The 13,471-nt window shown below is 39.7% G+C and overlaps 2 long non-coding RNA genes across 2 annotated transcripts in view; one reads left to right on the top strand and one right to left on the bottom strand.

The window, feature by feature from the left end:
- The window catches only part of LOC140396126 (uncharacterized), a 144,385-nt gene extending 131,199 nt beyond the window's left edge, over positions 1-13,186 (top strand). The window contains exon 3 of the long non-coding RNA XR_011936456.1: positions 11,586-13,186. This is a non-coding gene — a long non-coding RNA (uncharacterized lncRNA). The remainder of the gene's footprint in view (positions 1-11,585) is intronic.
- Positions 6,210-11,301, bottom strand: LOC140407850 (uncharacterized). The gene is made up of 3 exons (XR_011939837.1): positions 11,087-11,301; positions 8,161-8,216; positions 6,210-7,011 (listed from the first exon to the last, which is right to left on the bottom strand). It is a non-coding gene; the product is annotated as an uncharacterized lncRNA (long non-coding RNA).
- Positions 13,187-13,471: the final 285 nt, after the last annotated feature.

The following is a 13,471-nucleotide window of genomic DNA, read 5'->3' as shown; positions in this document are numbered from 1 at the left end:
GCAGTGCTGCCTTTCAGCGCCGGGGCAGCACGCATCCATGCTAGCCCCCTAAAAAACAGATAATTGCTGGGCCAGGAGGCCTGTTGACGCCGGCGTACACCACTCCGGTGTTTACGCCGGCGGCCGGGACTTCGGAGAATCCCGGCCCATATTTTTCAAAAAAAAGGTTTTAACCTAACTGGAATGGTTTTACACCCTTTAGACCTGCCTCTCCAGTTCTGTCAATGGGGAGCAATATCAGGCTGGAGGGGTAACTGGTGTTCCATTTGATTCCATGGGTCTTTCCATTTAGCAAGTTGGGTAAAAATTTCTCCCACTGTCTCTACTCTTTTTGTGTTTGACACATTTTTCAATGGTATCAGCTCTATGTTTGAATATAAGTCGATGGGCAACATTTACTTTCTTTGCCCTGATACTTAGCCATGCTGGGTGAATGCTCTTGGGCATTGGGAAGGTTATTTGATTGAGGGGGTCATCACATCCAAATCCAATCATGCCCTTATCTAACATCCATGAACTTCCCTTCAGCAAATGTCTCTTGATTGTTGTGAGAATCCTGACCAATTTTCACCGGCCCAAACTGGGCATTAAGATTCATTGGATATCCGCCTCCTTAGTTAAGATTACTTAATTCAACTACGATTAAGAGGATACATTTTATGGTGGAAATGTGGGTGTTGGTTGCTGGCTGGAGAGTCAGCGAGAGACCCGGGATGCCTCCTCCTGGCAAAGTCCGCCGTATTACCAATCAGGAGGTTGGAAAATTACTGGTGGGTCACAGTGGCCGTAATCACCCATCAAGAACTTCTGGTCAGTCATAGGCTGGCAGCCCTTTTGCACAGAAATGCCAGGAAGCCTGAACGACACCCACTGGAGGCCCAGGATCGCAAAGGTAAGTGATGGTAGGAGAGGTTTTATGGGATGGGCATCACAGGGAGGGGGCTGCAGGGGGATGGGGCATCCGTAAAAGCTGAGGGGGGTGGGGAGACTTTCAGCAGGGTCCCCCATAGAACCATAGAATTCCTACAGTGCAGAAGAAGTCCATTGACCCATCGAGTCTGCACCAACCCTCTGAAGAAGCACCCTATCTTGGCCCACTCCTCCGCCCTCTCCTCTTAACCCCACCTGATCTGTACATCTATGGACATGAAGGAGCAATTTGTCATGCCCAACTCATCTAACCTGCACATCATTAGGACTGTAGGAGGAAACCGGAGCACCCAGAGGAAACCCACGCAGCCACAGGGAGAAAGTACAAACTCCACACAGACAGTCACCCAAGGTCGGAATTGAGCCCATGTACCTGGCCCTGTGAGGCAGCAGTGCTAACCATTGTGCCACCATGCCTCCTTCTTGAATCTGGGTCACTTGATCACACACTGAGGGTCTTTGAATGAAGGCTTCCATGAGACGTCTTGCCACAGACTGGATCAGGGCCGAGACAGGAAGGTGGCGGATTCCCCACCTACCACCATCCTCCCCAATTAAACGCCCTCCCCACCACCAAACGCACCATGGAGGAGAGCATAAAATACCCGGGGATCAACCTTGGGATGTTCCAGAAGGGTACGCTTCAGCTGATTACTGAATAAATCTGCTGAGTCATTGAGTGAATTTTGAAAATATGCAACAAATCCATGTGATCATCTGCAAAGGGTTAGCATGCAACTATCTTCTCCAACATTGGTCTCCCTGCATGGTACATTCCTGCCTCATTAGCACCCAATCTGCATCTAATGGCACTCAAAAGTTACATCTGACGTTAATTTTCATTCCAAACAGAAACAGTGGAGGTTAAGTCAAACCCTCTCTTAGCCATTTGACAACTGGCATCAGAATGTGGATTGTTTCTGTTCTGAGCTAACAATTAAATAATCACAATTTCTTCACAGAATCTCCTACCAGATTTAGGCACAAAAGTAATGCAAACTTATAATTCTTTTAAAGGTATACTAGAATAACCATTGTTGGGAATTATGGCTGAATTAATATTCTCTAGGTGTTTCATGGAACCGTGAAAAAAATGAAAGTATCAAAAACTCACGAGAATTTAGGCTTTTATAAGTTAGACTTGCTTTATAGTATCCAGGTGAAAACTCAGATGATCCAAACTCAACAGTTTTTTCAACAAAAAAGAATTCTTGGGCATCAAGTGATTAATTTTGAGTGATTATATACATACAAATGTTTGAGCTTAATTTCCAAAAATAAAAATACTTGTGTTCAAGCAGATAATGGTATCAATAGGTCCAAATATATTCATAATAAGCTGAAGGATAGTGGTGTATAAAGTGTGAATGGGTTTACTACTGGTGTTCTGACCCTGAGTACACAATCATATGATTTGAACAAATCATCAACTGCACCTTTTCGAATGTAGCAACGTAACTGAAGACTTAGACAACAGTGATAACAAATACTCCCGGCATCAAAATGAGTACGTTTGTGCCATTTAGAGCATTGTCTGTCAGGACAACGTCTGTTCTTTCCTTTTAATTGTCTCGCCTTCTTTCTTGTCCCACATACTGGCTTTTTCAGTTTCAGCTTATTCTACACTTTTCTTTCACTATCATAATATCAGTTCTCAACAAAAGCTAATAATGTTCTGTCTGCTTAATGAGTGAAGCTTCAGGAACGTAGAAAGAAGAGATTGAACTGCTTGCTTAACAAACTGAAACACACAGAGAACCAGAGCATCAGTGGCCTGACGTATGAGGCAGCATTGAAGAAGTTTTGGCTCTTCGATGTTAAGTGGAACCCGGATCTTACAGAGCCTTCCAGAGATTGTAAACCGTGTGGAAGAGAAAGATCTGGAAAATTACTTCAAATGAACCATGAGGCTAGGACAAGGGGGCGGAGTTTCAAATTATTCAAAGGATTAATAACAAGAAGAGTTATTTGCACAAAGTTCACACACAGGATGAAGAAACCCACTTCTGATGCAGACTGATGTCGATTTCCTGGGCCTGTCACACAAGATGTTCAGATTTCCTCAATGGTATAGTTGAATTACACCACACACATGTAGTGACCCACTGCCTGCCTCTGGGGAATCAACATAAATCTTCATAGTGTACGCGACTTAGGGAAAATTAATGCAGGTGAAAAGCCTGGAAATGTTTCAGAAACAATGGAAGGTGAGTAATAGGTGCTCCTTCTGAATAGGCTCCCCTCATCAGTATTTACCCTCTTCTCCTGTGAATTGAAATGCAGAATAAAAGTAGGCTTAGGTACAGGATGGGTTCAGAAGTTTAGAATGTACAGCAGCCCAAAAATTGGATCGCATTGTGTCCATTTAATAGGTGTAAGGTGAGCACCTTTCTTTCCATTATCGCATTGGAGAAGTTCAATAATGGACCTCTGTAGAGTTTAGGATGCATAGCTGAACAAGGCCTTTGTATATGCAAATAAGTGGCCCAGCACGTACTTGAGATCTGGTTTGCAAATTTTAATTAAACGTAGCCACACATGTTGTGCACACAAACATATATAGAGATATAATTGTTAATATAATCTACCATCTATCTGATAGAAATGGATTTGATAGCTTATTGAAGCGCTTCACAAAAAGCAGTTGCACACCATTGGTGAGATGTTGGAGGTCCCATCATCAGGTTGGTTTGCAGATAGCCCACACACTGAAGTGGGAGGTGGGAAATCCCCCACAATATTCCAGCGGGAAGCAGTTAAGGTCCTGCAGTCAATTAAGGAAGTAGGGCAGGCTTTGACCCTGCTGACCCAATCAGAAGACCAGTAGATCTGGAGACTCGGCAGCAGCACAGAGCGAGGTGGGCACTACTGAAACAGCCAGGAGAATTTGAGGACACCCTCAGAAGGGTAAGCATTAATATTTATTTACATGTGCCAAGAGGCAGGGCCTGGAGAACAGAGAGAAAACTCATCTCGTGGCAACATTGCGGCCATGGGAGCATCATTAGTTGCTCACAGCCCCCTCCCGTTCAAATGGCTTCTTCATACAACTGGTGGCTGCTCCATGCAGCAGGCTGCCTGCTCCACCACTGACAAAATGCCAGAAATCCAAGAACATCACCCTAATTGGGCCATTAATCTGTTTGTCAGGCAGTTGGGCCACTACTGGGAAAGCTCCCTGCATCTGGGCAGGTGCCCTCTGGGCCGTATGAGTTTCCACAGCAAAAGGGGGAAGAAGTTGATGGATTTCAAACCAGGCCGAGGAATGAAAACTTACTGGGCCGCATTGTTTGAGTGTTGGCTGAGCGTTGAAGCTCACCCTGCTACTTACCAACTGGAAACTGGCCCAGAGTGTTAAATTCAGTGCTGTTATCTTCATTGGCTGGCTCCACAATTGGCAGAGATGGGGGTCTGCCTAACACCAAAGGAGCTGCTGTTATAAGGGTGGCCATTGCTGCCGAGGGTTGGTGGGTTGTTGCTAACTTTTGGTTGGTTCACTTGGCTCTGTTTTATAACCTTTGCTCTCGAGTCGCCAGGTATCTTTATGATACCGCCACGAGGTTCAAGTTCGAGTAATGACCAATAACTCAATACACCAATTAGTAAGCTTCAAATCAAAGCACATTTATTATACACAGTAAATCGCTACTCATGCATAAATTCTACGTCTAAGCTACTTCTACGACTAACAGGCCTGTACTTCGCTTCGGACTGGCCCACCAGGTCAGGGGAACAAATGGCCTTTCGTTCGGGTTCTGAGTCTGCGGGATTCGAAGTTGGTACGGATTGATAGCTAGGAGCGCCTATCTCGTAGCGAGCGTTGACTTAAGACTTACGATCTCTCGGCGGCCGTTGGATCGGTCACGGTCAATGTTGGTTCGCGTTGCTGGGTGACCTGGTCAAGAAGAAGAGGGCCGATTTGAACTTGGGGGGCTTAACTTTATAGTCCCCAGGGGCTTCCCGCCTTTTGGGGCGGACCCTGTACCTGGTTCTAGGTGATTGGACTTTGTTCCAATCGCTTGGTTCAATTTCTCCAATACTGGAGCAGTTCCCTGATCGATGGGCGGTCTTGAGGTGTCCGTTAACCTCTTTTGTGTTGGCTCCTGCTGGCGCCGGGGAGTCTGGCTTCATTTTGTTTGTCTCAAATGTTGCTATTGTTCCCGGGGATTGCTCATTAGTATGTAGATGGCTGCTACATTATTATGCTGATAGTCGCTGGTATCGATGCTGTCTGGGCTTTTGCAGAGTTAAATACACAGCAAACTTGCACCTGCTGGTTTCTGCCTGTGTTGGCTGAATTTCCCTTCAGCCTTTGCTGTTCGCCATTTTAAATCGGGACTTGGCCAACTCAGGTGGTTACAGGGTAGGGGGAGGGGTGGAGGGTGCGGGGGGAGGGGGGGTTCCTCCATGGGCCACGGATGCTCATAACAGAGACCACTTCAGAACTTCCAGAATCTGCTAAGAAGCTGCAACGTGTTTCACTGGTGTTGAGATTTTATAATGAATTAATATTCATTTAATGCATGTTGCTATTCTTATATTATATTGGATATGATCGAACATAAATTGCTTGTGATGAAGCAATTTTAAAAATTCTGATCCAATTGAAACATTTATTTCCAGCTGTAACAGTAGTTTTTGAGGTGTGCTTACATATATTTTTTTTAAATAATGAGTTTGTATAAATTCACTTGACGAAGAATGGTATTTGTATCATTCACAATAAATATTTTGAAGGTTGCAAATAGGAATTTTAAATTGAAACATCAAAGCTCTGCCTGAAAAGAGTTGATCGGATTTTATTTAAATTTGCAAACGGTAATGGCTGACAGATACATATCAAAGCATTCTTAGAAATATACACTCCAGCAAAATAGCAAACCTTATGTAACAATTGAGTATCAAATGAACGCAACTCATTTTAGCTGAGAAATCTTGCTTGTTTTTTTGCTTAGGTGTTGACATGTAGATTTTTAATATGCCTTGGGATGAAAAACAGCCTCAAGTACTCAGCTGCCTACATGGGGAAGAAGAAATCTTTTTGGGAAAGTCAATAATATTAAAAAATACTCATCAATCAGAGGTAACGTCGCTGGCTCAGGCACATTTTCAGGATGGGAGATGGTCGCATATCTTAGGACATTATGTTGGTGAGATAGCCAGATCCAGAAGACAAAGCTCTGCTTCAAGGATGTTTGCAAGCTAATGTGAGATGTAGGCTAAATATCGATGAATAAAGCTGCATTTTCTAAAATTAAAAAAACGCTTTTGTAAAGATGTGTAAATATTGGTGCATAAGCTTTATTCAGGTTTTGGAAAGATCTTAGCAACCCAGTATTGTCAACCCATGGTTTCCACAAGTGTCATTAGACAACTAATATTGTTTATGCAATACTAATACAATTTATGCCCTGGGAAATGCTAGCTGACGTTAGAGGAAAATGGTGGAATCGTTTGTAGACCATCACCGTGATGATTAGTGGCTAGAGGCAGCAATACCAGAAGCAACAATCCACAACCACACCTGATAACCACTTCATATCTAGCACTTGTGGATGAACCTGCCTCGCACCAATTGGTCTCTTCAGCCATAAGTGAAAGTACACCAGATGAAGCTACCCATCCACAATGGATTTGTTTTGCTGCATGTCCACCATCTTAGACAGATGGAAGGATGTCGGCAATTAAAAAATAACCAAAAACTTACCAGAATTTAAAAATATTTTTTCAGCTCTTGTGAAGATAAACTTTTAGCAAATAATTTTTCTGTCTGGAAATATTACCCTGTTAACAGTGGAACTTTGGGGACTGTATATGATATATTTCTAGTTAATTTTGATTGGATTTGATTTATCGTCACGTGTACCGAGGTACAGTGAAAAGTATTGTTCTGCATACAGTCCAGACAGATGGTTTTATACATGAAAAAACATAGGACATAGATAAATACACAATGTAGAATTAAGTTTTAAAAGGTTAGTGCAGTTATAAGAGATGTAGAAAGAGGGTTTGTGGGAGCAAGCTCGCAGAGAGTCATCACGCTCCGAAGCCATCTTGCATCAGTGAATCTTCAACACATTCCTACAGATAGTAACAGAGAAGAAACCGATAAGTTTAAATTCATTTTCCATTTCATTTAAACACAGGTAGCAGAAAAAAAACACAATGGAAGAGATTGTCTTGTTTGGCTACATAACATGGCCTCCTTGGAATTATAAAACTGCTTCCAAAATGTTTGAATAAAGTTGCATTTTCTAAAATTAAAATAATGCTTTTTTAAAGATATTGGTGCATAAGCTTAAATTCAGGTTTTGGAAAGATCTTAGCAACCCAGTATTGTCAACCCATGGTTTCCACAAGTGTCATTAGATAACTAATATTGTTCTGTTCATACAATTTATGCCCTTTTAAAATTATTTTCTGCTCCCTTGTGTTGACTGAAAACCCTTCCTTTTTTGGTCTGATTTGTGTTAATTTATTTGTTGTTCAGATCTGCTTTTAAAGTGAAGGACTAAATTCATTTAAATTGTCAAGTTTGGCAAATTAACAAACGGATGAAAAATATGCATTCCAATAGTCTCTGTAATATTTGTTTATTTTCCTCCACAAGAGTTCTACCAGTATCCACCATTCATCTATCCTTGGCATTAATGATGTAGCTTGTGGAATTATTTCAATTCTGTCAAACACGAGTCTACAATCTGTGAGATCATTCGCATGACTGAAATTGTGCACTGTCATGTCGGGCACAGCCAAAGAAACTCACATCAAAATATGGCAGAATATGAAAGGAAATAAACCAATTACACTTTAAAGAATTGTTCTTAAAAATTAATCATCTGGTGTTTAAATACTGGCGGCAAGTTATTTATTACAAATTCTCTCAGTTCAGACAAGGACAGAAATGTGATCTCATCAAAATGTTAAAAGAACCAAAAAGCTCCTAATAAATCACCCTGGGTGTCAGATAATTGAAGTATATCATACGCAGAACCCCAACTATACTGTTTAGTTTATATGTTTGACTGATGTAGGAACAGGTGTTCGATTTAAATTGGACTTGGAGGCTGGAAAGGATGAAAGTAAAGATTTTTCTTCAGATGCATTCCGAGTTGCTTTGCTTTACAAACTGCAGCATGCTTTATTCATTAAATGTGGGACATTGCTAAAGGGTGTAACCTTAGGAAGTACATGTGCTCCATACCAGTAATACATATAATGCTCTTGTACCTTCTGTTTGTTGATTCCCCTCAATGAGTCCAGAGCGCTGTGGTGTATAGAAGGTTCTGAAACAATAAAGTAAATGTGAATGTGATAGTGGGTTTCAAAATGTCACAGGATTTATTTTACATGAATTTCTTGGTTAAGGTCATCATTATCTAAAGTATTTAATATTGCAAATGCTTCCTCTGCTGATAGCTGTGTGCTGATCCAAACTTGCAAAATGTTGTTTCCTATTTTGATGTTTATCGATTGACAATAAGCTTTGAAAGCTGTTCAATAATTTTTCAACACTCTTCATAACTCTGTCAGTGGTAAGAGACCATAAACAAACTTATTTATTTTCAGCTGGCCACAAAGACCCAATGATTTGTATCACAGGTTTGGTGCATAGTTTAGAGTGGATCTCGGATAGAAGGAGTTCTTGGAATAGAAGGTGAGTAGTATTAACACTACAACAGGATGCAGAGTATGAATCAGGCCGACACTTGCTCTGGATGGATTTTCAGTGAGATAAAGATGTTGTTCTGTTTATGCAAATGATGGTGCTTCTATTGGAAAGGATTTTCTTTCCTATTTTCCACACTGTTTATTGTTAAAGAAAATCTATCTTTCCCTTTCCTGATTAGGTAAACACAGATACACTAATGTCTAAGTGCTTCGATGTGAGATTAAACTAAAAAGGCCAATTAGCTAAACTTCAAAAAGTTCATGCATGCATAACTCTACCTGTTTGGCTTCATGCCAGCAATGCACAGCAATAAACAGCATATGGAACTCACCAGATACTAAAACTGCTCTCTGCTAAATTGAACCATGCCACACTACAATAAAAAGACTCACGTATGGGTGTGCTACATGCCTCCCAGGCACAACTCTAAAGCCCGCAATTAGTCCATAAATTGGTGGACCCGAAAAACGTATTGTCTTAGCTGGTATGTAATTATCTGTTATGATGAACTACAATTCTGAGGACCATTGTCTTCAGGCCTGGATCTGTGAGTGGAGCAGTTGTCTGACAGAGACCCAGGAGTGGACTTTCCATTTAGTGTCTATGCCTGAGTGATTTCTGCAGTCTCTTGTCGGCTGGGTGAAATACAGAGTCTTTCTGCATGATTTCTTGAGTTGATGAGAAGCAATTACGCCTGAAATGAAGTCATTCATGTCTGCATTTTTGTTTGCATATTTTTCAGTGTTCACCTGTTATTAAACCCATCTTTAACTGTAAGTTACTTTCAAACAGATTTTGTCGCCAACACAATTTTGTTATCAAACAAAAACAATGTGTACTCCCTGGATGTTTTCGATAGAAGTTAGCCAAGCAGAAATATAAATGGGAAAAAGGGGCAATGTTTGAGTGCAGTCAGGTATTTCAATCCCAAAAAGAAAGCAGGCTTATCTGGCCTGCAGTTCTTCTTTATTTTCATTATGACTATATATTTTCATTTTTTATTTCAAAAGCATGTTCAGAAACGCAACAGATTTTGTCAGACATAAGAATACGTCTTCCTCTTGGTGCAGATCTCTGCATTTTGAAATTGGACTATTCTATCTTTTTGTTTCCATGGTTATTTAATAAGTTGCATCAACCCTCACTTGTGCCAAAACCTGCCGGATTTTTATTAACCTACATCTTGTTACATTAAACGTGATAACCGGGCTGCTATTTAAGATCTCTACTTTTAATAAAGGATTAAATTGCTTCATAATAACTTAATTCAGTAGTATTGCAGTAAGTAGTGGTTTACTTTTAAAGCAATTTATTAAACAGAGACACCAATTTATTTCCTTTACACTTTGGATGCCTAACAAGGTCTTTTATGATTGTGGTTTCCAAGGTGATGTTGGGCACATTGTACCTAGATGACACTGGTGTCATGAAAATGAATAAAAGAGAATAAAGTGCACCAAACCATGCAAATTTACATGCCATTACTGCTAATATTTCTCATTAAGTGCCCACATTTTTGTTGCGATCTGTCGCAGCCATAATTTTGTGAATCTGTTGTTGCTCATACTATTCATAATAAGAGTGTGATTTATATGCCACAACTGTAGTAGGAATTGAGTGTTTAAATAGATTTATTTTAATTACAACCTAATATGGTTGCTTTAACAATTATCACTCCCAATGTCAAAGTTATCAAATATAATTGTTTTGAGGCTTTGGAATGTATATGTCAAATCTAAACAAAATGCTAGATAACTGCAGCTAAAGATAAGTGTTAAATGCCTGAGAGGCATGCACATATGGAAAATTTTAACAGAAGTTAGATTTGTGAAGGAATTATTTTGATTATTGGATTTTGGTCAAGGCAGCAACTGCACAAAATGGTAACACTAAATGTGCTTCTGCTCTTAACTCTGCTGTTAAACATGAAAAGAGATGAACTACATATGGCACCTACTTGCCTAACTGGCTGCTGGTAGAGCTTCAGATGAGCACTGTGCTCAGGTGACCCCTGCTGTCCACTAACAGAGCTGCAAACTTTTGCAGGATCAGCACAAGGTGGCTCAGAATAGAACGCCCGTTTTTACTTTAAATGTGCCTCCTTCAAGAGTGGCACCAACACCATTGGGTTCCTGCACCCTATCCAATAGATTTCTAAAGGCTCTGACTTGTTTCACTGGAAATTTGTCTCAGCATACAGTTCCTAAAAGCAAGTCCCCTTCTGTCTGCTCGAAGATGCCAGCTATCGATTGTTTCTCCCCACTCCAAGTAAAGGTTTTCTTTTTTTCTTTCCTGGCAGGATTCTCTCTAATGACCCATAAAATCACCATTTATTTCTGAATTCCAATTGCACAAGAAAAGCCAGATATGGGGGGAGATTATTTTCAACCAGTTGTTTGTTTCATTTGGCAAAAGTAGAGAAGAGTAAAATTGCTTGAACTGGTATTGTTCCAATAACAATGTAAAACAGAAATAATTACTTACATTTAATTATGTTTCTCAAAGCTCACTACATATCGGCACACGTTTTGATGGGTAATTACTTAATGCTAGGTGTTCTTCTTTATTCCAGGGTCCGACAAACCTTTCCACTGTTCCATGTGAAATAGCTCCCAGGACCAACCACTTTGTCATGATCTGGAGACCCCAGATCCCCTTCAGCTAACTCTCTGACATTTCCATGAACTACACGGCTGAAACGTTATACAGTAATTAATGTTGATCCTAGCATGCACGCAGCCTGCAGTACAAATTAGAATGGAAAAGGTTATCATAATATTTTGCTAGTCCATTTGGCAGAGTTGAACAGCTCCCTGTGGGAGATGAGGAGCAACTGCATTTTGAAGTTTGTTTTGGGACTCAGCACTTTCAAGCCAGTTGCTAGTTGTTGAAATACTTTAACTAAATAAAACTTTAAGTGCAACAGTTGACACAGTCAACATTCGTGTACCTAATGTTTTTCAACATTTTGGGTTCCTTACAGATTGCCTGAACTGTGAAGACGTTAACAACAAATGTATCACATCATGATCAAGTAATGTGGCAAGAACTGGTAACTGCAAAAATAACTGAAACTTCATCATCCAGGCAGAACTCAAGCTTGAAGAGTTCAATTTCAGGTACAACCAACAGCTGGAACTCCTCTGGCTATCAATGATGTCTGAGAAAACACCCGGAGACTAAATAATTTAGATTAAATATTTCTGACCTGTATAATTGTTTAAGAGTGGTATTCAGTCACGAGCTGAAAGAAGTTAACCAGCTGTAGAACAAAACCAAGCTGCAATTGTTTAGAAATACGATCGTGCATTTGGAGAGTGGATGGATTGTAATGTGGGCTGTTAGAATTTTATGTGACAATACGTGCCTGAAATGGAGTGAATGAGATTAGAGAACATTGCAATGATAACAAGATTTTTACATTTTGTTTCTAATGATGCACTATGAATTGTAATCATGAATGGCATTTGAAATGCTACCAGAGTTCCAACCACATTACCCAGTGCAAGTGAAATAGTTAGTTAAATATACATAGGAGTCCTCTTCAGAAATCAAAAGAGAGTGCTTTAAAAGTCTCCTCAACTATTTTTATATTCCAAGGCTGATTGGCTTCATATAAAACAAAAGTTTATAATGCTATCCAAGCAAGTCATTACACCCTTCAAAATCAGCATGGTGACAATAGGAAGTGCAGAGCTTTAGACTTCTTGACAAAGCATTTTTTTTTGCTCATGATAGTATTAATGGGCACACTTGTCAGTATGAAAATATACGATTGTGATAAAGTGGAAGGATTCCTGCTGCTCTTCAAATATGATGGAAAGGTTTGACTTTACCAGTGAAAATACCCACAATTCATCATTCCTCACAGAGAGAGTCAAAACTTACAATCACAACAAGAGAAATCTTCTAGCAATATCCCAGCGAATATATCGAGGTGACCATTTTAGTCTCACATCATTCTGAATGGAAATTCTGTGTTTTAATTATTTACCTCAAGATTTGCATTCTGCAAGGTCAAACTTTGCATTTTTATTCCATCAGTTGTGAGGCATTTCATAGCATGTAAATAGGGCATGCATGTATTATCCCAAAGATGCAAACACTGATTGAATAAAAAATGTCCTCGATCATGAAACTTTGGAATGGTTTTAATTTTTTTTGCCTGCCAGTTAACACCTTTACTTTAGTTTTAGATCTTCCATTTTATTTGCTAGTTTATTGGCTTAAGCAGGCAAATGCAAGGAATAGAATAAGAAAAATAGCTGGTTGTCATCTAAAGAAAGCACTAGTAATTTAGAGCGTCCTTTAATTTCTTTCATACATCAATTATTTTTGTGATTATTATTAATTTTATTTAATTTTGATAATAAAATTCAAGGTGTACCAACATTTTACAGAATTCTTTTCCCCCAAATATTAAGAAAAAATGTATTCCATTGTCTTTTTTTCTAATATTGTAACATTCATCCTTACACAACATTCAGTTTCCAGATGTTAGATTAAGGAAATGATTTTGAAAGCTCCGCAAAATTGTAAATGCTGAAAAAACTAATTTCTTCACGAGTCTTATTAAACCTTAATCTTGCCAATGTGTTGTTTGCAGTTATTCAGAATGTTGAGAAGATGCAGAAAGAGCTTCATCAATAAAGGAAAACTGAGCCATTTTCTCGTGGTCGACCTATTGGGGTCCTTATTAACTTATTGAGAAACGTAAAAAGGTTCCAGGACTTTGATTGCCGACATTCGAAAGTTTCTGTGGTTACAGTTTATTTTCTGGTTTTAATAATTAAAATGCTCATTTGTTTTTCCACTGTTGATGTTGTGATAGTGGTTGTTTAGCACTCAAAGTGCTGCTATGAAAGGCTT

The sequence above is a fragment of the Scyliorhinus torazame genome, chromosome 2, assembly GCF_047496885.1.
Source record: "Scyliorhinus torazame isolate Kashiwa2021f chromosome 2, sScyTor2.1, whole genome shotgun sequence".
Classification (NCBI taxonomy): Eukaryota; Metazoa; Chordata; class Chondrichthyes; order Carcharhiniformes; family Scyliorhinidae; genus Scyliorhinus; species Scyliorhinus torazame.
The sequence above is the reverse complement of the archived record's forward strand: the minus strand, read 5'-3'. Positions and strand labels throughout refer to the sequence as shown.